The sequence below is a fragment of the Moschus berezovskii genome, chromosome 12 (genome assembly GCF_049115385.1).
Source record: "Moschus berezovskii isolate FMDL1 chromosome 12, NW_MosBer_1.0, whole genome shotgun sequence".
Lineage (NCBI taxonomy): Eukaryota > Metazoa > Chordata > Mammalia > Artiodactyla > Moschidae > Moschus > Moschus berezovskii.
The window spans coordinates 18,104,611-18,129,872 of NC_142471.1; positions in this window are offsets into that span (position 1 = coordinate 18,104,611).

Genomic DNA, 25,262 nt, shown 5'->3' on the forward strand with positions numbered 1-25,262 from the left:
TTGGGGGGCAGTTAAAATACCCTGAAATTTATTGTGCTGACAGATGCTGCTGCTACTGCTGCTAAGTCACTTCAGTCATGTCCGACTCTGTGAGACCCCACAGACGGCAGCCCACCAGGCTCCGCCGTCCCTGGGATTCTCCAGGCAAGAACACTGGAGTGGGTTGCCATTTCCTTCTCCAATGCATGAAAGTGAAAAGTGAAAGGGAAGTCGCTCAGTCGTGTCCAACTCTTAGTGACCCCATGGACTGCAGCCTATCAGGCTTCTCCGTCCACGGGATTTTCCAGGCAAGAGTACTGGAGTGGGGTGCCCTTGCCTTCTCCGCTGACAGATGCACTACTCTATAAATATACTTAAAACCATTAGATTATACACTTTAAATAGGTAAATATATAGTATATGAATAATATCTCAATTAAGCTGTTATAAAAATAATTTCAGTCTATCATCCGGGCTGCTTAGATAAAACTGTATAGTGACAAGGGCAGAAGTATGGAAATCAATTAGAAGGCTACTGCAAACACCGGGTATGAGATGATGGTGGCTTGGACCACAGTGAGTTATAAAGGTGGGAGACTCACTGTGTATCCTTTATTTCTTCTGATAGATTAAGCATGAAATACAAGTTTTAGGTGAATGACAGTTTTGAGGAATGAACAACTGTTGGGGGTTACTATGAATTTTAAATGTGATCCCCAGGAAAAAGAAATGCAAAAAGGCAAAATGGTTATATGAGGAGGCCTTAAAAATAGCTGAGAACAGAAGAGAAGCTAAAGGTAAAGGAGAAAAGGAAAGATACACCCTTTTGAATGCAGAGTTCAAAAGAATAGCAAGGAGAGATAAGAAAGCCTTCCTCAGAGATCAGTGTAAAGAAATAAAGGAAAACAATAGAATGAGAAAGACTAGAGATCTCTTCAAGAAAATGAGAGATACCAAGGGAACATTTCATGCAAAGATGGGCTCGGTAAAGGACAGAAATGGTATGGACCTAACAGAAATAGAAGATATTAAGAAGAGGTGGCAAGAATACACAGAAGAACTGTACAAAAAAGATCTTCACGACCAAGATAATCACGATGGTGTGATCACTCACCTAGAGTCATTCTGGAACAGAAGTCAAGTGGGCCTTAGGAAGCATCCCTACGAACAAAGCTAGTGGAGGTGATGGGATTCCAGTTGAGCTATTTCAGATCCTAAAAGATGATGTTGTGAAAGTGCTTACTCAATGTGCCAGCAAATTTGGAAAACTCAGCAGTGGCCACAGGACTGGAAAAGGTCAGTTTTCATTCCAATCCCAAAGAAAGGCAATGCAAAAGAATGTTGAAACTACTGCACAATTGCACTCATCTCACATGCTAGCAAAATAATGCTCAAAATTCTCCAAGCCAGGCTTCAACCATGAACTTCCACATGCTCAAGTTAAATTTAGTAAAGGCAGAGCCACCAGAGATCAAATTGCCATCTGCTGGATCATCAAAAAAGCAGAAGAGTTCCAGAAAAACATCTACTTTTGCTTTATTGAGTACACCAAAGCTTTTGACCCTGGATCATAACAAACTGTGGAAAATACTTAAAGAGATGAGAATACCAAACCACCTGACCTGCCTCCTGAGAAATCTGTATGCAGATCAAGAAGCAACAGTTAGAACTGGACAAGGAACAACAGACTGGTTCCAAATTGGGAAAGGAGTACATCAAGGCTGTATATTGTCACCCTGCTTATTTAACTTATATGCAGAGTATATGATGTGAAATGTTGGGCTGAATGAAGCACAAGCTGGAATCAAGATTGCTGGGAGAAATATCAGTAATTTCAGATACACAGATGACACCACCCTTATGGCAGAAAGTAAAGAAGAACTAAAAAGCCTCTTGATGAAAGTGAAAGAGGAGAGTGAAAAAGCCAGCTTAAAACTCAACATTCAGAAAACTAAGATCATGGTATCCGGTCCCATCACTTCATGGCAAATAGATGGGGAAACAAGGGAAACAGTGAGAGACTTTATTTTGGCGGCTCCAAAATCACTGCAGATGGTGACTGCTACCATGAAATTAAAAGATGCTTGCTCCTTGGAAGAAAAGTTATGAGCAACCTAGACAGCATATTAAAAAGCAGAGACATTACTTTACCAAGAAAAGTCTGTCTAGTCAAAGCTATGGTTTTTCCAGTAGTCATGTGTGGATGTGAGAGTTGGACTATAAAGAAAGCTGAGCGCCAAAGAATTGCTTTTGAACTGTGGTGTTGGAGAAGACTCTTGAGAGTCCCTTGGACTGCAAGGAGATCCAACCAGTCCATTCTAAAGGAGATCAGTCCTGGGTGTTCATTGGTAGGACTGATGCTGAAGCTGAAACTCCAATACTTTAGCCACCTGATGGGAAGAACTGACTCATTTGGAAAAGACCCTGATGCTGGGAAAGATTGAAGGTGGGAGAAGAAGGGGATGACAGAGGATGAGAAGTTTGGATGGCATCACCGATGCAATGGACATGAGTTTGAGTAGGCTCCGGGAGTTGGTGATGGACAGGGAAGCCTGGTGTGCTGTGTCCATGGTGTTGCAAAGAGTTGGACACAACTGAGCGACTGAACTGAACTGATTGCTGGAAGAAAACCTTTACTAAGGCTAGTGCTGTTAGTTATGTTAAAAAAACTTTGAGATCTAGGAACTTCCCTGGTGGTTTAGGGGTTGATTCCACACTCAATTTCTGATCAAGGAGCTAAGATCCTACATGCCACACTGCATGGCCAAAATATATATGTGTGTGTGTTCAATCACTCATTCATGTCCAACTCTTTGCAGCCCCATAGACTGTAACGCATCAGGCTCCTCTGTCCATGGGATTTCCCAGGCAAGAATACTGGAGTGGATAGTCATATCCTTCAGGGTATCTTCCCAACCCAGGGATATATACTAAACTTGAGATCTATTAGACATCTAAGTGGAAGTGTCAAGTGGGCTTCTCAGTCTGGAATTCAGGGAGAGAGAAAAACTGAAAAATAAAGTTGAGATGACGATCATTTAGATATTTGAACCATGAGATGGAATAGTATCATCTAGGGAATGGAAGTAAATACAGAAAATAAGAAATTCAAAATGGACTGAGTCCTGGGATATGTCAACATGTAGAGTTTGGGGAATGAGGAGAAAGCATTAAAGGACATTGGGGGAGGGGGCAATAGATGATTTCCAAAGAAAGAAAACATTTCATTGAGAAGGAAGTAACCATTGTGACATGTATACTACTTCCAGTAAGTCAAGTAAGATGAGGACTGAAAATTTACCAATGGACTTATTGACTTGGAATTCTTCGGACAATCACAGGATTAGTCTTGTGACAATCCTGTGCAACAAAAGACTGTTTGGAGTGACTTCAAGAGACAATAAAAGGAGAGAAACTGGAGAAGAAGCTAAAGACAATTTGATCAACTGGTTTTCCCGTAAATAAGATCTGAGAAATGGAGAGGCAGCTAGAAGAGGTATGTGTCAGGAGAGGTTATTTATTTACTTATTTTTTAATGTGAAAACTCACAGCATGTTTGTATGCTGATGGGAAATATCCAGTAGATGAGTAAACAGGGAACACTGATGATGCAGGAGAGAAGGAGGCCACCACAGGGAGAAGAGCTGAAGTCTGGTGCCCAGGAGGAGGGCTGGCTTTAGATCGGTGCTTGGATGGCCCACTCACAGTAAAGGGAGGCCAGTCAAGGCAATAGCATAGGTTTGGGAAGATGTGGAATTTGGAATGTTTAGACGTCTTCTTTTCATTGCTTCTCTGTCAAACAAGAAGCAAGGTCACTTGTTGAGAGTGAAGAGTGGAAGAGGAAAGGAAAAGATACCAGAATTTTGAGGAGGGGGAAGTAGTTAAATAGTCCTTTGTAGAGGGAGGGAAGGGCTAGAGAGGTAGCCCAGGTTAGTGGCTGTTCATTAAAGTGTTATTGTTCAATGGGTGTGTTTTCCAAGCCACATATAATTGTTTGTGTCAAGGCAGAGTGGGATTTAATCAAGGTCAAGGTTTTCCAGAAAAGAGCACCGAGGAGAGAGAGGGTGAGGTAGCTGATAAAATGCATGACAGTGCTTTTAATGATGGCCAGGCAGTCTAAGCTGGCAGAGGGGGACTGAGGATATGGAGGGGATTTAGGGACAGAGAGAGGATGGGAGGATAAACAGGGCATAGGTCCCAGTAGGGAAGAGGAGATTCCGAGAGCTGGAGGAGGGAGAAGCACATTAAGCCATTATCGGATATCACCGCCTCTTCCTGAATTTATTTACAGGCACTTGTTAAATTGAATTAAATTTTAATGAATTAATACCACTGGCAAAGTTACATGGTGTATTAGTTTCCTGGGGCTGCTGTAACTGGGTGGCTTAACCAACAGAAGTGTATTGTGTCACAGTTCTGGAGGCTGAAAGTTCCAACTCAAGGTATTGTCAGGGTCGATTCCTTCCTAGGGGTGTGCGGGAGAGTCTGCTCCTTGCCTGTCTCCTAGCATCTGGTGGCCCTGAGCATTCCTAGGCTTGTAGATAATGCCTTCCCTGTGTCTTCAATAGTCTTCCCTCTGTACACGTCTGCCTCTGGGTATAAATTTCCCCTTGTAAAATTACATCAATCATAGTGGACTGGATCCTATCCTAGTGACCTCATTTAATCTGATTGCCTCTGTAAAGTCCCTATCTCCAAATAAGATCACAACCTGAGGTCCCAGGGAGTTAGGACTTCAATATTTTTGTTCTGGGGGACATGACTCAACACATAACACAGAGTATCCTAAGTAGTAATATATATTCTGAGAAAATACACAGTCAGCTGTACCAGCAGGATTCAAACTGAGAATGATCAAACTTGAATCTTAGAAAATGACATCTTCAGTTGTTCAGTGTTCATTGGAACAGAAACCAAGTCAGCCATTACCCTTCACCTCTGCTTGGGATCAAGAAGGGGTGTGGGGTGTAAGAGTAGGGGAGAGGGAATGGGGAAGCCTGCAAAATTACCCGGACAGTGATCCAGAAACAGCCCTGGGGAAAAGTCACACAAAGGCTTTTAGCCTGGCTGTTTCAGCTAGGAATCCAAAATGCATTTTTCCACCAAGGTCTGAAGCACCTTTCCTTCCTTCGCCCTGTACCTATGGAGCAGGTTGGTCGTTCTGTTCTATGGTCCACGAAGGGGCTGGCATTCTTCTAGCCTTAGGAAATGTGATGCTAGCAACTGGGTCAGGATGAACCATGCAAGCCCTCAACACAAGGCACTTCTCTCTCAACACTAAAGCACCTGGCAAAACAAATGTGTTCTCAGAGGTGAGTAGTGGATCCCTAAAGACTTTTTTGAAAATGCATAGGATGCAGATGCCTAATGCCTGGGCTCTCAAGTATGGAAGTGTCTTCCAGAAGATCTATCTATAAGATAGAAGGTCAAAATAGAAAAAAGCTGGGCAACTGGTTGACCAGACATCTTGGAACAGTGATTATTAAACTGTGACCAATGAAATGCATTGATCAGTTGCCATTTCAATGGATGAAAATTGATTGTGATTTAATTCATAGGCATAAGGGGGTCACTAAATATTAGTCTTCATAAATTCAATTTAGTACATTATAAGTTTATTGAGGCTGATAATTCATTACTCTGCTAATAATTCTGGCTCCCACACAGTGCTTGGCAACACTGTAAGCTCCAGCAAAAGCTCACATTCACTTGGATGGAATTCCCACAAGTGTCAAGAAGGATCCTTTGTTGTCAGTGTATCATCTATGTTGTCTTGAGTTGGTTGGTTGTGCTTTTTAAATCACTGCTATTCTTGTTTTTTAATTGCAAATGGCTGTGGTTTTGTTATATCTTATTAATTTAGTTGGTCATCAGTAGTTTGTTAAACCCTACTGTGTATAATGGTGCATAATTGTACCAAGAGTATTTTTGGCCTATAATTATCTAATAACTAGGCTTTAAGGCACAATATATTGTGGTTCAAATGTGAGTCAACCAGACCATTATTTCTAAAACATATTATATATAGATACATAGATATGTACACATATATGTGTATTTAAATATATATATGTACATATAAATTATGTAATTTAAAATGCTTATAAACATACATATGTAGTTGTTGTTGTTTAGTCACTCAGTTGTGTCCAACTCTTTGCAATCCCATGGACTATAGCTAACCAGGCTCCTCAGCCCATTATATTCTCCCAGCAAGAATACTGGAGTGGGTTGCCATTCCCTCCTCCAGGGGATCTTCCTGACCCAGAGATCGAACCTGCATCTCCTGCAGTGGCAGGCGGAAATTTTACCACTGAGCCACCAGGGAAGCACACATATGTAGTATATTTATATATTAAATAGTTTCTCCAAATATTCCCCCCAAATTTCCAGTACAGTGGAATTTTGGTGATAAATATTTGTGCTCTTTATATAACTTTATATAGATTCCAACATACTATCAAGGTAGTATAATTATTGGGTTATTTCTGTGGGTGTAGGGCATTGTTTTATAATGGAAAATCATTTCGTATGACTCTTATATGATAAACAATAGGTTTTTATAAACTACAAGCAATTGATTAGCTACATTTTCCTATTTTGTCCCCCAGGTTGCGGGAGACCATGCCTTGCTTTTGTAAGTTTGTTCCCTATTGTTGATGTTCAGGTGCTCAGTCGTGTCTGACTCTTTGTGACACACGGACTGCAGCACACCAGGCTTCCCTGTCCTTCACCATTTCCCGGAGCTTGCTCAAACGCATGTGCATCGAGTCCGTGATGCCATCCAACCAACTCATCCTCTGTCGTCCCCTTCTCCTCCTGCCTTCAACCTTTCCCAGCATCAGGGTCTTTTCCAGCAAGTCAGTTCTTCGCATCAGATGGCCAAAGTAATGGAGCTTCAGTTTCAGAATAAGTCCTTCCAATGAATATTCAGGATTGATTTCCTTTAGGATTGACTAGTTGGATCTCCTTGCAATCCAAGGGACTCTCAAGAGTCTTCTCCAAAACCACCGCTCAAAAGCATTAATTCTTTGGTGCTCAGCCTTCCTTATGGTCCAGTTCTCACATCCATACATGACTACTGGAAAAATCATGGCTTTGACTTTATGGACCTTTGTTGGCAAAGTAATGTCTCTGCTTTTTAATATGCTGTCTAGGATTGTCATAGCTTTTCTTTCAAGGAGCAAGTGTCTTTTGATCTTCTGATCACATGGACCACAGCCGAATGTGGCCCACTGGAAAAGGGAATGGCAAACCACTTCAGTATACTTGCCTTGAGAACCCCATGAACAGTATCAAAGGGCAAAATGATAGGATACTGAATGAGGAATTCCCCAGGTCGGTAGGTGCCCAGTATGCTACTGGAGATCAGTGGAGAAGTAACTCTAGAAGAAATGAAGGGATGGAGCAAAAGCAAAACCAATACCCAGTTGTGGATGTGACCGGTGATAGAAGCAAGGTCCTGTGCTATAAACAGCAATATTGCATAGGAACCTGGAATGTTAGGTCTATGAATCAAGGCAAATTGGAAGTGGTCAAACAGGAGATGGCAAGAGTGAACATAGACATTCTAGGAATCAGTGAATTAAAATGGACTGGAATGGGTGAATTTAACTCGGATGACCATTATATCTACTACTGTGGGCAGGAATCCCTTAAAAGAAATGGAGTAGCCATCATGGTCAACAAAAGAGTCCAAAATGCAGTACTTGGATGCAGTCTTAAAAACGACAGAATGATTTCTGTTCATTTCCAAGGCAAACCATTCAATATTACAGTAATCCAGGCCTATGCCCCAACCAGTAACGCTGAAGAAGCCAAAGTTGAACGGTTCTACGAAGACCTACAAGACCTTTTAGAACTAACACCCAAAAAAGATGTCCTTTTCATTATAGGGGACTGGAATGCAAAAGTAGGAAGTCAAGAAACACCTGGAGTGACAGGCAAATTTGGCCTTGGAGCACGGAATGAAGCAGGGCAAAGGCTAATAGAGTTTTGCCAAGAGAATGCACTGGTCATAGCAAACACCCTCTTCCAACAACACAAGAGAAGACTCTACACATGGACATCACCAGATGGTCAACACCGAAATCAGATTGATTATATTCTTTGCAGCCAAGGATGGAGAAGCTCTATACAGTCAGCAAAAACAAGACCAGGAGCTGACTGTGGCTCAGATCATGAACTCCTTATTGCCAAATTCAGACTGAAATTGAAGAAAGTATGGAAAACCACTAGACCATTCAGATATGACCTCAATCAAATCCCTTATGATTATACAGTGGAAGTGAGAAATAGATTTAAGGGACTAGATCTGATAGATAGAGTGCCTGATGAACTCTGGACGGAGGTTCGTGACATTGTACAGGAGACAGGGACCAAGACCATCCCCATGGAAAAGAAATATAAAAAAGCAAAATGGCTGTCTGAGGAGACCTTACAAATAGCTGTGAAAAGAAGAGAAGCGAAAAGCAAAGGAGGAAAGGAAAGATATAAGCATCTGAATGCAGAGTTTCAAAGAATAACAAGGAGAGATAAGAAAGCCTTCCTCAGTGATCAATGCAAAGAAATAGAGGAAAACAACAGAATAGGAAAAACAAGAGATCTCTTCAAGAAAATTAGAGATATCAAGGGAACATTTCATGCAAAGATGGGCTCGATAAAGGACAGAAATGGTATGGACCTAACAGAAGCAGAAGATATTAAGAAGAGGTGGCAAGAATACACAGAAGAACTGTACAAAAAAGATCTTCACGACCAATATAGTCACGATAACGTGACCACTGACCTAGAGTCAGACATCTTGGAATGTGAAGTCAAGTGGGCCTTAGAAAGCATCACTACAAACAAAGCTAGTGGAGGTGATGGAATTCCAGTTGAGCTATTTCAAATCTTGAAAGATGATGCTGTGAAAGTGCTGCACTCAATATGCCAGCAAATTTGGAAAGCTCAGCAGTGGCCACAACACTGGAAAAGGTCAGTCTTCATTCCAATCCCAAAGAAGGGCAATGCCAAAGAATGCTCAATCTACACTCAAATTGCACTCATCTCACACGCTAGTAAAGTCATGCTCAAAATTCTCCAAGCCAGGCTTCAGCAATATGTGAACCGTGAACTCCCAGATGTTCAAGCAGGTTTTAGAAAAGGCAGAGGCACCGGAGATCAAATCGCCAACATCCGCTGGATCATGGAGAAAGCAAGAGAGTTCCAGAAAAACATCTATTTCTGCTTCATTGACTATGCCAAAGCCTTTGACTGTGTGGATTACAATAAACTGTGGAAAATTCTGAAAGAGATGGGAATCCCAGACCACCTGACCTGCCTCTTGAGAAACCTGTATGCAGGTCAGGAAGCAGCAGTCAGAACTGGACATGGAACAACAGACTGGTTCCAAATAGGAAAAGGAGTACGTCAAGGCTGTATATTGTCACCTTGCTTATTTAACTTATATACAAAGTACATCATGAGGAACGCTGGGCTGGAAGAAGCACAAGCTGGAATCAAGATTGCTGGGAGAAATATCAATAACCTCAGATATGCAGATGACACTACCCTTATGGCAGAAAGTGAAGAGGAACTCAAAAGCCTCTTGATGAAAGTGAAAGAGGAGAGTGAAAAGTTTGGCTTGAAGCTCAATATTCAGAAAACAAAGATCATGGCATCTGGTCCCATCACTTCATGGGAAATAGATGGGGAAACAGTGGAAACAGTGTCAGACTTTATTTTTTTGGGCTCCAAAATCACTGCAGATGCTGATTGCAGCCATGAAATTAAAAGACGCTTACTCCTTGGAAGGAAAATTATGACCAACCTAGATAGTATTTTAAAAAGCAAAGACATTACTTTGCCAACAAAGATCTGTCTAGTCAAGGCTATGGTTTTTCCCGTGGTCATGTATGGATGTGAGAGTTGGACTGTGAAGAAAGCTGGTCGCCGAAGAATTGATGCCTTTGAACTGTGGTGCTGGAGAAGACTCTTGAGAGTCCCTTGGACTGCAAGGAGATCCAACCAGTCCATTCTAAAGGAGATCAATCCTGGGTGTTCTTTGGAAGGACTGATGCTGAAGCTGAAACTGCAATACTTTGGCCACCTCATGCGACGAGTTGACTCACTGGAAAAGACTCTGATGCTGGGAAAGGTTGGGGGCGGGAGGAGAAGGGGACGACAGAGAATGAGATGGCTGGATGGCATCACCGTCTCTGTGGACATGAGTTTGAGTGAATTCTGGGAGTTGGTGATGGACAGGGAGGCCTGGTGTGCTGTGATTCATGGGGTCGCAAAGAGTCAGACACGACTGAGCAACTGAACTGAACTGAACTGAATGTCTCTGCTTTTTAATATGCTGTCTAGGATTATCATAGCTTTTCTTTCAAGGAGCAAGTGTCTTTTAATTTCATGGCTGCAATCATCATCTGCAGTGATTTTGGAGCCCAAGAAAATAAAGTCTGTCACTGTTTCCATTGTTTCTGCATCTATTTGTCATGAAGTGATGGGACCAGATGCCATGATCTTAGTTTTTTGAATGTGGAGTTTTAAGCCAGATTTTTCACTCTCTTCTTTCATTTTCATCAAGAAGCTCTTTAGTTCCTCTTCACTTTCTGCCATAAGGATGGTGTCATTTGCGGTTATGATATCTGATGTTATTGATATTTCCCCCAGCAATCTTGATTCCAGCTTGTGCTTCATCCAGCCCAGCATTTTGCATGATGTACTCTTCATATAAATTACATAAGACTGTGACAATATACAGCCTTGGTGTACTCCTTTTTCAATTTGAAACCAGTGCGTTCTAACTGTTGCTTCTTGACCTGCATATAGGTTTCTCAGGAGACAGGTAAGGTGGTCTGGTATGCCCATCTCTTTAAGAATTTTTCAGTTTGTTGTTATCCACACAGTCAAAGTTCACAGTATCACAGTTATAGGGACCCACATCCAATGGATCTGAGAATCTGAACCTTTGGCTCTTACATGGGACAACAGCTTAACAACAGTACTGGAGTCCGGATGTATAATAAAGTAAAGCAGCTAATAGCAAGGGCCAGTTCAAATCCTGACCATTCACTGGTGGTGCAACCACAAGAAACCTTTTTAACCCTCTTGAGTTTCAACTTCCTCATCTGTAAATTGAGGAAATATATCTACCTTACAAGGTTGTTACCAACTTAAATGAGATGGAGTATATAAAATACTTAGCACAGGGTTTGGCATAGGAAATGGAGTAGGAAATAGCAACCCACTCCAGTATTCTTGCCTGGATAATTCCATAGACAGAGGAAACTGGTGGGCTAATGTCCATAGAGTCACAAAGAGTCAGACACAACTGGGTGACTGAGTCTGCATACACACACGTGCTCAAAAAGGGCAATTTTCTTATTGCTGGGGTTATTATCATTACTAACTCGTAAGCCAGGATGGGCTAGATTGTCCTGACATTAACACACAACACCAAACAGTCTTAGTGGTTTACAGGAACAAAGACTGACATCTTGAATTCATTGCATATCCACTGAAGGTCTGATATGCCTTAGCTCCAAGTCCCTTTTTCTCTGGGACCCAACCTGGAACACTGCTAGCTACTGGGACAGAGGAAAAAGAGAAAAAAACACTTCTGGCTCTTAAAGCCTTTGCCTAGGAATTATCCATCATTCTGACCCACATTTCATTAGCTGAAGCATCCTGGCCACTTGCATATTTAACAAGGTAGAAATGTAAAACTGCCCTGCAGAAAAAGTTTGTCATTTTTTAAGTTTCTAAGTAGTGTCCTACTCTTTTGAGACCCCATGGACTATAGACCACCAGGCTCTTCTGTCCTTGGGATTTCCCAGGCAAGAATACCAAAGTGGGTGGCCATTTCTTTCTCCACGAGACCTTTCTGACACAGGGATTGAACCCCTGTCTTCTGCATTACAGGCAGATTCTTTACTGCTGAGCCATCAGGGAAGCCCCACAGAAAATGTACCACAAGGAAACTGGAACATTTGGTGAGCAGTAATACCATCAACCATACAATTAATTACTAACTTACTAAGGGTATAATCTTTAGCCCCACTATCTTTGAGAGTCCACCCAGCTTAACTAATAGGGTCAAAAGCCCCTACTAGTGTAACCCAAATGTAAGCTCTAAATAGATCCTTGATTTAAGGCAACTGTATATTTCTCTCTTATGTACATGTCCAAGTATGAAACAATTTCAGCTACTGTCTCACAACAGCGCAGAGACTCTAGGCCCTCCTCACTGCTGCACCTATGCTGTGCTTAGTCGCTCAGTCGTGTCCGACTCTTTTAGACCCCATGGACCCTGCCAGGCTCCTCTGTCCTTGGGGTTTCTCCAGGCAAGAATAGTGGAGTGGGTAGCTGTTTTCTCCTCCAGGGCATCTTCCCAACCCAGGGATCCAACCCAGGTCTCTTGAATTGCTGGCAGGTTCTTTACCATCTGAGCCACCAGGGAAGCCCATCCTCATTGCCACAACTTCATTTTCAGTCAGTCTCCCCATGCTCTGATATTGTAACCAATGTCAAGTGTTCTACAGTATCCATCCACGTTATTCTTCCCATCTGGATTTACTTCTTTCCTCTCTTGCTTCCTGAAGTAGCAGGTCTTATTGAAACATAAAAGTTTCAAAGGAATTAAATGATACGTAGAGGAAGACATTAAAAAAGGTAATGCAACTTCCTTAGAGCTGAACTTCTGTAAGCAGACTAATGTCATTCTCAGGAACTTTGTTTCCACCTCCACCATGGACCTCTGGTGACGTAGACTGGCAGCTGAACTCTGGGCCTGCATACAAGCAAGTCAGTGCACAACCTGAGGATGAGTGGCCAGTAACTCAAGGGAAGGATTTACGGATGAGAAACCTGGAGGATGCTAATGAGCCAGTGAGCAGATCCATACCTAGAGCAAATTAAAATTTGCGGGTTTTTGTTTTTAATTTTGGCTGCGTCAGGTCTTGATTGCAGAACTTTCGTTGCATCATGCGGGCTCTTTTGTTGCAGTGCATGAACTCGCTTAGCTGTGGTGTGTGGGGTCAGTAGTTGCTGTGCATGGGCTTAGTTGCCCTGTGGCATGTGGGATCCTAGTTCCTTGACTGGGGATCAAACCTACATCCCCTGCATTGCAAGGTGATTCTTAACCGCTGGACCACCAGGGAAGTTCTAAAATTTGAGTGTAAATCATTTATCAAATCCAAAAACACACCTGCTCATGAAGATGCCTCCCCCAAAGGCCACTCAGATAAAGATCCACACTTAAAGATGGATAACTTGGGGGTCTGACATTTCCCAGACATGGCTGACTGAGGAAGATTAATAGATTCAATTCTCTAAAATTCACAAGCACTCTTGGCAAGCATGGCAAACCAATTGAAGATCCCACAAGAGGTCTCATGTTGGCCCTGGTTTTGAGGTTTCTCATACTCCTTTAATGTATGAGGTTGAGACCCACTGAGATGGAGACATGTAGGCAGTAAGTGAAGCTCTGTCCCCACCTCCATGTGGGACCTTTCCCAGACTCTAGCTCTTCCTCTGCTACCTTCAGAAACCATGCCACAGCTCCATGCCCCCTGCTGTATTATTTATTTAATGCTTCTAATATTGAATTGGTCCTTTTAAACTGAACCTAACTTGACCTTTTTCCTAAACAATACCAGCTGTGAACTCACAGCTGTGATGTACTAATTATTTTTGTCCAATATACATCACTTTTAAAAAACTATTTAAAACTTTTAAAATTCATGAACCCTTAAAAATCACTGGTGTCCCACCAGTGATGTGCACACTGAACTCAGGAGGTCAACTCTGCACCCCTACCCATGTGGCTGGTTTACCTGGGTCTTTGTGAGGATGGTCATTCCTTTGTCCTTTCTCCCATTCTTTCTTTATCCATAACCCATAGTCAAACCAGGATTAATTTTTTTTTAATTCAAAAGTACTTCAGGGAATGATTTAACAACTTTGCCTTCTCTGGTAAACTTCTGTATTTTTATTTTTTTGAATGTTTAGCTCATCTGAACACCACATGCATATTGGGAGATTCTCTACCATCTTAGTCCATTTCACCACAATATTGTTGATAGAAACTCACTTTACCAGCCTCCCTTGCAGCTAGCACACAGCCATATATTTTAGACTCTGCTCACCTGATGGTGAATACAAAATTTGATTACACAAAGAAGTGCCACTTAAAGTGCATCTATAGAAGGTAGCAGATACATCCAGTCCCTCTCCTTATCAAGTTCACCATCTAATGTGTTTTAAATAAATATAATCAGACAATTGTAATACAGTGAGACAGCTACTTTAATTAGGGTATCTACAGAACACTCAGTGCAGAGGCTTGCAGGTAAAATTATCAGGTACGTGATGTTTGGCCTGACTTATGAAAGATGGGGTTTCCCAAGAGGATAAGGAAGATGGCACATTAAATGTTAATATTATTATCATCATTTGCCAGGTTTAAGTCAGATAGACATTGACTCAAACCGCAGCTCTACTAGGAACATCAGTTTCCTCAGTTATAATCTTACCCTGTTTGGTACAGCAAATAATAGATAAGGTTTAAGTATGCTTAAGTATAATACTTAATACTGGACACACAGTTTGGTTCTTCATGAATGCGTTTTCTCTTCTCATCTCTAATATTTGTTTTTTTGCAATGTCCTCCTTTTCTCCATTTCCATTCTAGAAGAAAATCCTATCTATTATTCAAGTTCTACTTGAAACACTGCCTGTACTATGAAGCTATTATTTACCTAAAAGACATAATCTTCCTTCCTTTGAAACACTGTTGAAGTTCATTTTGACCTCCATAATGCTTGGCTCATTGTTGACCCATATTTGATGAAATTAATTAAATTGTCCCCCATTCTGATCCTTGTTTCTAGTCTTAATGTATGCTTGTTTTGCTCTTTAATTCTTATTCTCTGCCTTGCCAGCATTATGACCACCCCAAGGTAAGGCTCTGACTTAAAAAAAAAAATCTTGTCTGGTGCTCTGGACAACTGAATTACCATGTGTCTTTGATCTCAGGGTTCTGTGTGTGCCTCCACTCTGGGTCAATCCTGTTGACAGGGTATACATATCTACTGAGCCCCTTCTAATGATCTGACAGGGTCATAGGCCCTAGAGATGTGTCAGTGAATAAAACAGATTTTATTCCTTGTCCCTACTTTCAAGGAGCTTACCATCCAGTTGAGGGAGGCAATCAGCAAATAATACCACAATAACAACTATGTAATGATGCTGTAATAGAAAAATATAGACAGGCTTGTTATAGGTCCAGTCTGTTCTTTCTCTTCCCTCACCTAACCTCCCCTCCCTTTTTGTCCTCTCCACTCTCATCCCAATATCTATATGTTTAAATTCTTATTCTTTAAGGCCTAGATCCAATGTCATCGTCTCATGAACATAAGAGAAAGAAGTATGTACCCAGTAAGCATACAAATAGATTTTCATGAACATCTTCTCACCCATGCTACAAGCTCCTGAGGGCCAGTCTTCACACACTTTATCTTAATAGTCCAAGAGCTAAGCCAGCAAGGGAAGTACACATCAGCTCCTGTGAAACAAACAAAAGGTCCTCTCCCCAGTCCTAATAGACTATTGTTAGAGAACTGTCATCCATACTCCTTGTAGGAAATCCTGTTCTGTTCCTGCCTCCATTCAGGAATATAATGTTAGACAAAAGGTAAACAAATACTCGAAGTCCAGAGATGACAAGAACTTGGAACATTCTACATCTCGATTCCCATGGTAACTAAGGTTGTGCACCACGAACACTGCCGTGAGAGTTTCTTAATCTGGAAGGACTGAGCACTTTTTTCATATTGTTAATTCTGTTATTCTGGACCTAATAAGTGGTTACCTGCATCACAAGCTGCTGAAAAATATGCTGCGTTTCTAAACCCACCACTTTATTGCATGCTGTGCTGTGCTCAGTTGCTCAGTCACGTCTGACTCTTTGTGACCCCATAGACTGTAGCCCACCAGGCTCCTCTGTCCATGGGACTTCCCAGACAGGAACAGTGAAGTGGGTTGCCATTTCCCTCTCCATAGACTCTTCCTCGACCCAGGGATCGAACCCACGGCTCTTGCATCTCCTGCATAGGCAGGCGGATTCCTTACTAGTAAATTCAAAATTTGAATTCAAAATTTGAATTTCAAAATTCACTAGTGCCACCTGGTTATCATCAATATTAGAATCATGAATATTACGCTTTGCCAACTGAACATCTGAAGTTGTTTATGGGAGCCCTGACCAGGTCAGCACTTGGTGCTGTCAGTAAATAAGCAGAAACTTCCAGTACATTGGGCTGGGGTACACAGATACTTACTCCTCTGTTTGCACAGCTTGCTAATTTCCAGCTACTCTTGGTTTTCATGTTAGGTGCCATGTGTGGTGCTGTGAAGGATGCTGGATGTGCATGCCTGTGTTTATTTGGGGAATGTAAGAGCTGTGGGGTTTTAATTACCCTGAACTGGTAGAGATCAATTTGATAAACAAACATATTAGTAAAAAAAAAAAAATGAAAAAATAAGCTTTCTTTTGCTATCAGAGGATGGCAACTTGAAATTGTAGCATCCTAGAGCTGTAGAGCTGGAAGAAACACTAGAGATTAGGGAGGTCAATCCCCTCATTTTGCAAATTAGGAAACTGAGCCCCAAAAGATAAAATAGCTTTAAAAGTGTCTAAGAACTTGGGTTCTGCTATGAGACAGACCTAGTTCAAATCCCAAATCCATAACTTATCAAATGATGTTGGCAAGCCACTCGACCTTTCTGGGGCTCAGTGTCCTCATCTGGAAAATGGTGATGATGGTAGACTTATGAGGATTAAATGGGGTGATGAATTAAAGTGCTCAGCACAGTACTTGACATAGTGAATAATTAATCATGCTAACTTTTATCATTATCAGCCTCATCACCACCATTGTTAATTACCACCACAGATTGTTAAGTTACAGTGCTCTTGCCTAAATTAATACTCTGTTACACATACCTGGGCCTGTTTTTATACATATACATTTCTTTATACATAAGAAATAATTATTGGGACTTCCCTGGTGGCCCCATGGTTAAGAATCTGCCTGCCAATGCAGGGAACACAGGTTTGATCCCTGGTCCAGGAGGATCCCACATGCCACAGAGCAACTGAGCCTGTGTGCTACAGCTATTGAGCCCTCGCTCTATAGCCCATGCTCCACAACAAGAGAACCCCTACAGGGAGAAGCCTCTGCCCCACAACTAGAGAGCAGCACCCTCTCACTGCAATGAGAGAAAGCCTGAGGGCAGCAACAAAGACCCAGCACAGCTACAAAAAAAATGAATTTTTAAAAATTAGAAAAAGAAGTAGTTTCATAAGTCTTATCCCAATAATCATATGGTCCAAATTAATTTCCAAATCAAGTTTCACATTATTTCAGTGTTCTCCAGTGCTCACTGACTCTTTCAATAATTGTATATTCTACATTGTTGTGGTTCTGGAAATGTAGTTCACTTAGCATAAATATATGCTTGTCCTAAATGTGTAGTCACTCAAGAACGATTAATGATTTACCAAGATGTTTTACTTTGAAGAGTACAGAATCTCTTAGGATATTTGACTAGAATTCTTTTACCCTTCCCTAAGGCCCCAAATTAACAAAACACGATGCTTTTTGTGGCTTGATCTAAATAGATAATCCGTGACTCAGAAAAAGATGATTTCAGAGCATGACATGCAAATGCAGAATTAATGGATGTTTGTTTAAAATCTGGGCCCTTTTCCTTGACTACATTTACTATAATTAGAAGAATGGCCATTCTCACAAGGGGTTACAAACACACCATTGGCAATGTTGTATGTGAGATGCCAGAAAAAAGATTAATACTCTTTATTGAGTGGCTGGAAACTGTCAGCACACAACACAACTTGCTGTCTCAAAAAATGAGATTCCAGGGGAGGAAAACACTGGGAATTTGGATGATGAATAATATCCAAGAGAAGAGAATGCTGTACTAGATTTTCTGTGGGCTGGTGGGAAATGAGAATGGAAGGATGATGTGATAGTCTAGTCTAGAATGATAGGGTACTTCCATGAAGATTCAAGTTTTGTGTGGCCCAAAGCTTATATAACTGAAGGAAGCTTCTATATATAAATGAATATAAAATTATGAATAAAAAAACTACTGGGGCCTTTCCCAGGGTCTTAGAAAGGACCCCTGAAGCTTAAGCTTCATTAACTTCATAGTATCTTTGGGGTTTGATGCTTGATAGTTTATACCATTTTCACATAGATGTACTAAATTGATTAAGAGCTTTAGGGGTTAAGGAACCACTCCTGGATTGAACATTTATAGCTGCGTCATCTTGAGCAAGTGTCTTAAATTCTCTGATCCTCACTTTTCCCAACTATAAAAGAAAAAAAAATGATGTCAACTTTATAGGTTATGCAAATATTTTAACCCATATAAAGAACTTGAAGTAGGATGGACTTCCCTCGTGGCCCTATGGTTGAGAGTCTGCCTGCCATTGCGGGGAACACGGGAAGATTCCACATGCTACAGGGCGAAGAAATCTGTGTGCCACAACTACTGTGCCCACACACTCTAGAGCCTGTGCTCTGCAACAAGAGAAGCCGCTGCAAGGAGAAGCTGTTGCACAGCATCAAAGAGTAGCCCTCACTCACCACAACTAGAGAAAGCCCATGCACAGCAATGAAGACTCAGTGCAGCCATAAACAAATAAAATTTCTATTTTTAAAGAAGTATCTACCATATAGAAAGAGTTCAATAAATAGTATTATTGTTTTATTTCCTATACTTCGCATCTTAGTTCTGTGAATATTTATTCAGAAAATGAGATTTTCTCCTTAAAACTCAACTCTTGACTTGGCAGGAATCATGATTCTCTAAGTCCATGTCTCTTGTTTCTCTTTTTTGATGCCTACCTTGTCGTCTTAATCTGTTTTACCCAAAAAATGAGTATGGGGCAGAATGAGAAATGGAATTCAAATCAGCTAATTAAAATCCCCAGAAAAAAGATAAAGACACTAGTGTTCCAAGTACTTAATCCCTTTCCTCCAGGCCAGATGTTCTGTATCAGCTGTTGCTTCCATGTAATGGTCACTGACACTGGGGGTTCCGGCGGGGAGTGTGGATGTAGGTACAGATACCTGGGCCTCTCATCTTGTTTCCTCCTTTGTCTGGTTTAGAAGAAGGAACATGAGATGTCTGACTGGGTGAAGCACAAGCTGGAATCAAGATTGCCAGGAGAAATATCAATAACCCCAGATACGCAGATGACACCACCCTTTTGGTAGAAAGCAAAGAAGAACTAAAGAGCGTTTGATGAAAGTGAAAGAAAAGAGTGAAAAAGTTGGTTTAAAACTCAACATTCAGAAAACTAGGATCGTGGCATCCAGTCCCATTACTTCATGGGAAATAGATGGGGAAACAATGGAAACAGTGAGAGACTTTATTTTGGGGGGCTCCTAAATCACTGCAGATGGTGACTGCAACCATGAAATTAAGATGCTTGCTCCTTGGAAGAAAAGCTATGACCAACCTAGACAGCATATTAAAACGCAGAGACATTACTTTACCAACAAAGGTCCGTCTAGTCAAAGCTATTGTTTTCCCAGTAGTCATGTATGGATGTAAGAGTTGGATTATAAAGAAAGCTGAGCACCAAAGAATTGATGCTTTTGAACTATGGTGTTGGAGAAGACTCTTGAGAGTCCCTTGGACTGCAAGGAGATCCAATCTGTCAATCCTAAAGGAAATCAGTCCTGAATATCCATTGGAAGGACTGATGCTGGAACTGAAACTCCAATACTTTGGCCACCTGATGCGAAGAACTGACACATTGGAAAAGACCCTGATGCTGGGAAAGGTTGAAGGCGGGATTAGATGGGGACGACAGAAGATGAGATGGTTGGATGACATCTCAGACTCGATGGACATGAGTTTGAGCAAGCTCCAGGAGTTGGTGAAAGACAGGAAAGCCTGGCGTGCTGCAGTCCATGGGGTCACAAAGGGTCAGACACAACTGAGAGACTGAACTGAATTGAACATGAGATTGAGGGGTCATCCAACTCTGTCCTTTCTCTTGGAAATACAGATGGTGCCTTCAGGTTTAGAAAACAGGGAGTGAATTTTCTATTGACAAGAACAGCCCTACTTCCTGGGAGAGACAGCCTCCCATTTCTGATTCTGCAGGCAGGGACAAGCTTCAGCTCTGGGATTAGGCTCATGGTATGGATTTGAATTCACTTTTCACTAGTTACTACTGGTGAGACCTCAGGCAAGTTAGTTTCAGAAGATTGTAATAGCACCTACCTGACTGGATTACCGTGAGTATTACCTAAAATATGTATGTAAGCATATAGCTTAATGTGTGGGCAAGACAGAGAGAGAGAAAGCAATAAAGACACAGAGAGAGAGAGACCAGAAGAAACTCAAGTATTCAGTTGTTTCTCATAGTATTAAGTGTCCAGGAAAATCCCAAGGGCTAAAGGGCATTCAGAGGGCAAAAAACTTCATATTTATGTGCCAAGACCACCCCTCATCACCTGGCATAGCAGGAAAAACTGTTGTGATCTATTAGTTATGTCTGCCTTGGCCATGGGGCAGAAGGTATTGCAACATACACGGAATACCTGCTATCTCTGGATTCTCTTGTCCTGGAGACTCACATCATTCATTCAGACTCTGTCACTAGATAAGATATGAAGTCACTCTTTTAGGGAGCCAACAATCTCAGTCTTCAGAACTAAGAAAATCTTATGTTTATATAAAATTAAATAGTTATTCATGAGAAGTATACCAAGAAATAGCTCAAGAAGGAAACAGCTCTAAGTTCTGAACTGTGTCCCTTCCTGTTGCTTTGCTGCATGTCTACATGGACCCTGTCTAATTCCATTTAATCTCTTCAATTCTCAGTGATCTTTGTGTTAATTCTCTGTTGAGACCAAAAAAAAAAAAAAAAAGCACCTTCTGATAACAGATTTCTAATTTAGCATTTCAATACAGATTGTGTTCATTCTAGTTTGTTGCAGTATCTGGCACGAGCCTTAGTACATAATAGGTGCTCAATAAATACCTTTAATGCATTAATAAGAATTCTCTTATGCCAGCTCCTCCATTAGGATGCATGCTTCTAAAGACAGATATGATGTATTACTCATCATTATCTCCCTTGCCCCCATTCCCTCAAGTGATTGGCACAGTGTCTAGTACATGGTAATGACTCTATAAATATTTGTTAAATGAATGAAGTATTAATGGCAGGACTGCCAACCTTCATAGCCTCAAATTTCTTCTGCTATCTGTTCTGGCTTCTTGCTATATAAATCTTTCATATCAGTGCATTACAGTATTTGAGAATTTTCCATTTGAAGAATTCACCAGAGAATATTCCCTGTAAAGAGGAATGGGCCTTATATTATCTTATTACTCACTAATTTCCTAAGAAGGGCTGTTTGCTGAATTCCCTCAACCTGCTTCCCTCTTGTTTTTCACTTTCCTGCTCCTCACTATCTGCTTTGCTCTCCAAGAAGCTCCTCATTCTGTGGGAGCCATAGGCAGCCGTTAGGAACTAAAACTTTTCCTCAGTGAAACATAATCCTTCAGAAAGGAAATATCCCTTCTTGTTCTTACTGTAGCAAATCTTTGGAACTTCCATACTGCTCTTTTGGACTGAAGGAATTTCCATTTACAGCATCCTGTAAGCACCTTTATAGATCAGTGACTCAGCAACTGACTTTTAACACCCAATCAATGCATGCTATGTTTCCATTTTCTGTTGGTTAAATTAAAGACAAAGAAATTTCCTCACACTTTTATTCCATTTGCTTCAGTTTCCAAGGCAATTTGTGTTTGTGCAGAAACCAAATGTGCTCTCTGCAGGCAGATGGGTGCTAGGGTTTTACTCACCAGGTACCTTCCTACTACTTATCCACCTACCTATCTATCTACGTACCTTTTCACGTTTCTAGTCTTAATTATTTTTTTTGCTCTGAATAAAACTACTTTTTATTTATTTCATCTTATATTTTTGCATTCATCTTTGTGAACTATCTTAAGTCCATTTGAAATGTATTTTATATGACTCAGTGAATATATATATATAAATGTGTGTGTGTACACATATATATATATATATATATATATGTTGATATGTTTAGCACAGACATAGAACCAAGCCTGGATATAGCTCCTAACGCCCAGATGCTTATTATAGTGTTACTAGAAGAGAAAGATTTACTTGAGGAACAGTGCAAGGGAGTGAAAAGCAAACAGCAGCAGGTATGCAATTGTTTCCTAGAAGATGACGTTTAAAGGGACATTCAAAACCATCCAGCTGAGGTTATGAGACTTGTCTGAAGTCACTTGAGTATTTAGAGTCCTTAGATCTTCTAACTCCACACCTCATGCTTGTTCTAGGTCCTCCCCCAGCCCTTAGTGTTATGGCAAAAGTATTGGGTTAGACAAAAAGTTCATTTGTGTTTTTCCATAATATCTTAAGGAAAATTCCGAATGAACTTTTTGGCCAGCCCAACATATAGGAGTCCCTTTAGGCAAGTCACTTAGCAGATATGCAATCATTTGTCATCATAGAACAGAAACCATGTATCCTCTAAGAGTTACCAAAGCAAATATTTATCCTTAATCATAAAGTCCTTTACAACATTTTTTCCTGAGTCTAATGGATATTAGGTTATTATTTTGATTGGCTGAAAGACTTGACTTTGATTCTGAATCAATTTAACATAAAAAATTTAATATTCATCTCTCTAAGAACTATTTGAAGCAGCTTATGGGAGGAAAAATAAAATTAATAAAATAGTAACAAAAAATGGCCTTGAAAACACTTGGTAGTACATGACAACAGTTGTCATCTTTGTACTTTAATCATGGCTCTGGGCTTCTTGGAAACCCAATCAAAAAGGGAAACACAATTAGTTGCATAATTCACTTTAACTGAGGAGCAGAATCATATTTTCTCAGAAGGCAAGGATTTTTCTCATGTCAAATCCTGAGATCATTTTCTCATAGGAGGCAATATATGGAGGAATGCTTCAATAACAACTCTCAGCTAAGTCAGGAGCAAAATTCACACAAATTTTTTGTATCAAATCTAGCAAAGAGATCATGATGTTGTCTGAAATTATACAAGATAGATTCTGTGAATGACTTAGCAGTCAACTGGGTCAAAGGAAAAAATGTAGGTAATCAGAGCAAAGGGCAAGCTACATGAGCCTTAAATTATTTTCCCTCCGTTTTTTTCACTTCCAGGATTTGACAGGTTGTAGGTATCACATAATTTTAAGACCTTTCTCTCTAGCAAGAACACAGAGTCCAATTATCCTGAAGACCATTAACTGAAAGCACATTTTTTTAAAATAGTTATTTATTTATTTATGTGGCTGTGCCAGGTCTTAGTTGTGGCATGTGGCATCTAGTTCCCTGACCAGGAATTGAACCTGAGAGCTCTGTATTAGGAACATAGAGTCTTAGCCACTGGACCACCAGGGAAGACCCTGAAAGCAAATTTAAAACTTTGACAACATGTAAGCAAATGTTAAATTTGACTCTGTCTCATGCAGACTCTCAAGCCTAGCCTTGCCTTGAGTAGAAGGCCTCTACCCAGAGACTGATTAAACTTCCAAGTCAGAAAGAAAGTTTAAAAGTTCCAAATTGCCTCATGAGGGCTTCCTCAGTTTCCTCATTTAAAAAATGGGAATAAGAGTTGCCCAGCTCACTAAGTTGCTGGTGGGGAGTGATTGTCATAATAATATATGAACATACTTGACACCTACCTGGTTCTCAATAAAATGTTGCGTGCATGAGTAAATAGGTAGGTTTCAGTTGATAGCATAAATTTCCAATGAATACTAAACAGTCAACATCCAAAAGATATAACAAAATCTTTAAAGTACATGTATGCCCTCTCTCCTTTTAACAAATGGTTGTATCATATATCCAATTATCTAGAGCAGAAGTTGGCAAACTATAGCCTTTAAACCAAATCCAGCTTGCTGCTCAGTTTTTTGTAAAGGTTTATTGGTGTGATGCCATGCCCATTCATTTACATATAGTCTATGGCTGCTTTCCAGAAGAGCTGAATAGTACAACAGAGTCAGTTGGCCCACAAAGGCTAAAATAATTACTTCTGACCTTTTACAGGAAAAGTTTGCTGACCTCTGAATAGATCACATGTCCTCTTAGACGCTAAACATCATTTCAAACACAATACATTCCAAACTAAGATCTTCATCTGGGCGTGTATATTCATGCACATCTGTGTGCAAACTTTTCCCTTCTCAACTTGATCATCAACTCAAGTACATATTGTTAATGCTCCCATCTCCTGAACCCAGTTAATTAATCAAGTCACACCATATTATTTTCCTTTAAAAATGTCACGTCCTTTCCACTCCCCTCCTGCTGTTATTCCTTCTGGATTCCAGTTAGATCCCCTGACAATACAACATACCCTGAGATCCATCCTCAACACCACAGCCTGAGCCATTGCTCTAAAAATGCCATTTTTACACTATTAGAATCCAGCTCAAGAGTCTATAGCAGCTCCCACTTGCCGTCCACACCAAGTCTGAATTTACTCTGCCTGGCTTTTGAAACAGCCCACAATCTGGCTCCACAGTCCATGTGGAACTTCATGGCCCACCTCTTCCCCTTGTCCAACCAGCACTCTGGTCTGGCCCATCTCTGCTAGCGTCACCTTGCTAAATCCCACCTCTGCTCTACACTCCCACCACACCTCTGTTCTGGGTTGAATTGAGTTTTCCCAGATTCATACGTTGAAGTCTGAACCCCCATACCTCAGAATGTGACCTTGTTTGGAAACAGGGTCACTGCAGATGTAATTAGTTAAGAGGAGGACATTCTGGAGAAGGGTGGGTCTTGTGTTTTATACAAGGAGGGAAGTTTGGAACCAGAGACACAGGGAAAACACCAGGTGAAGATAAAGGCATAAATCAGGGGATGCATCTACAGCCAAGGGATGCCAAAGGTGGCCAGAAAACTACAAGAAGAAAGGAGAGAGGCCTGGAACAAATTCTCCCTCAAAGCTCTCAACAGGAACCAAATCTGCCAATACCTTGATCTTGGACTTCTGGACTCCAGACTGCAAGACAATACATCTCTATTGTTTACGCCACCCAGTCTCTGCCACTTTGTTAAGGCGTATGTGCATGCTCAGTCACTGCAGTCATGTCCAAGTCTCTCTGACCCTGTGGACTATAGACCACCAAGCTTCTCTGTCCATGGGATTTTCCAGGCAAGAA